Genomic DNA, 1,822 nt, shown 5'->3' on the forward strand with positions numbered 1-1,822 from the left:
AGGGTGTAGTTAACCCCACTCTATGGGGTCCAGGGCAGCGCCCCAGAAAAATTTTGGTTTTGGAACCTATGTTAGGTTGGGTGGACCCACCTATGGTTTTGTGCATGATTTTCACACATGTTTTTGGACACGATGGTTTTCGGTCTATGGTTTTGGACGTGATGGTTTTCGGTCCATGGTATTGGATGCTTTGGCATGTATAAATATGTATTGTAACATTGAAAGGAACATAATGAAAAATCAAGTTGGTAGTCCTGGTTTTGGGATCCAGGGGAAAATCTCTATGTATATGTGTTTTATGTGTTATGCTCTCGCATTGTTTATTTTATGTGTTTTAGAATTCGTATGCAGGTAATTTCTATACGGGGTTAAAACCTACATTTGGTATCAGAGTTGTTTTGGCTTCAAGGGGATGCCTTTGTTGCTGAGGGGTTTTACTCGGGCCTGTGGTAGACCCTGTTTAGTGGGAGATATGCGAGATCGATTCTGGTGGTGAAAGAAGATGGTGAGCAGTGGAAAGATAGAGATCAAGAAATTTAATGGTCAGAGTTTTGAGTTGTGGAAACTCAAGATGGAGGATCTGTTGGTGGATAAAGATCAGTGGATCACGGTAGATCTGGGTACTAAACCAATAGGAGTGTCTGATGAAGAATGGAAGAAGTTGGATCGGAAGGCAAATAGCACAATACGATTACATGTCTCAGATTCAGTATTGCTGAATGTATCAGGGGAAGGTACAGCAAAATCTTTTTGGGACAAGTTAGGGACTTTGTACCAATCTAAGTCTCTGGTGAATAAATTGTTCCTGCGGAAAAAGCTATATAACCTGAGGATGAAAGATGGAGACTCAGTGACAGAGCATCTGAATGCATTTAATATTGTGGTAAGTCAGTTAACATCTGATGATATTAAAATTTCAAATGAAGATAAGTGCATCAGTTTGTTGTGTTCTCTACCAGATTCGTGGGATAATCTGGTTATTGCAATAGGTAGCAATGCAACTACCTTGTAGTTTGATGAAATAATCTCATCCTTGCTGATGGAGGAGATGAGATGGAAAAATATAGAGAGCCAGAATGGTGATGACTTGTCTGTACGAGGATGGTCCCAGAAAAGAAAAAAAAATAAGTCGTCAAGTGGTAGATCTAAATCTAGAGGGAGATCTAAATCTCCAGGAAAACCTGTAAAGGTGGTGTGCTAGAAATGCGAAAAGGAAGGGCACTACAAAAGGGACTGTAAATCTAAATCTCCCGATGAAGGAAAGGGATCTGATGATGCTCCTTCTGTAGAGGTGAAAACCACCTTAGATGAAGGTGGGGATGTGTACATGGCTTCTTCAAGTATAGATGTAGATCATGATGCATAGTTGATTGACTCAGGTACATCCTTTCACTTCACTCCCCATAGAGAGTGGTTTTGCGAGTATGAGAAATACAATGGTGGTGATGTCTTCTTAGGGGATGATAGGAAGGCTAGAATTATTGGTTGCACAAAAGTAAAGTTGAAGTTACAAGGTGGAAGGGTTAGAACACTTCCGTGTGTTCTACATATTCCTGCATTGGCCAGAAATATGATTTCTGTAAGCAAGCTGGATGATGTAGGTGTAAAAACAGTGTTCACGAAGGATACCTGCAAGATGGTTCGGGGAGCACTGGTATTGATGTGGGGAGTTCGGGTTGGAACTCTATACAAGCTGCAAGGTAGCACTGTTGTTGATGGGTGCAACAGTTCTGTGGTTCCTGAAAGTGGAGTAGAAAATCTAGTGGTCTTTGGAGAGAAGACCATGCTGTGGCATCAAAGGCTTGGACATATTGGAGATAAG

Source organism: Pinus tabuliformis, chromosome 9, assembly GCF_031772625.1.
Source record: "Pinus tabuliformis cultivar Carrire ecotype Pingquan chromosome 9, CPIR1, whole genome shotgun sequence".
NCBI classification, from domain to species: domain Eukaryota; kingdom Viridiplantae; phylum Streptophyta; class Pinopsida; order Pinales; family Pinaceae; genus Pinus; species Pinus tabuliformis.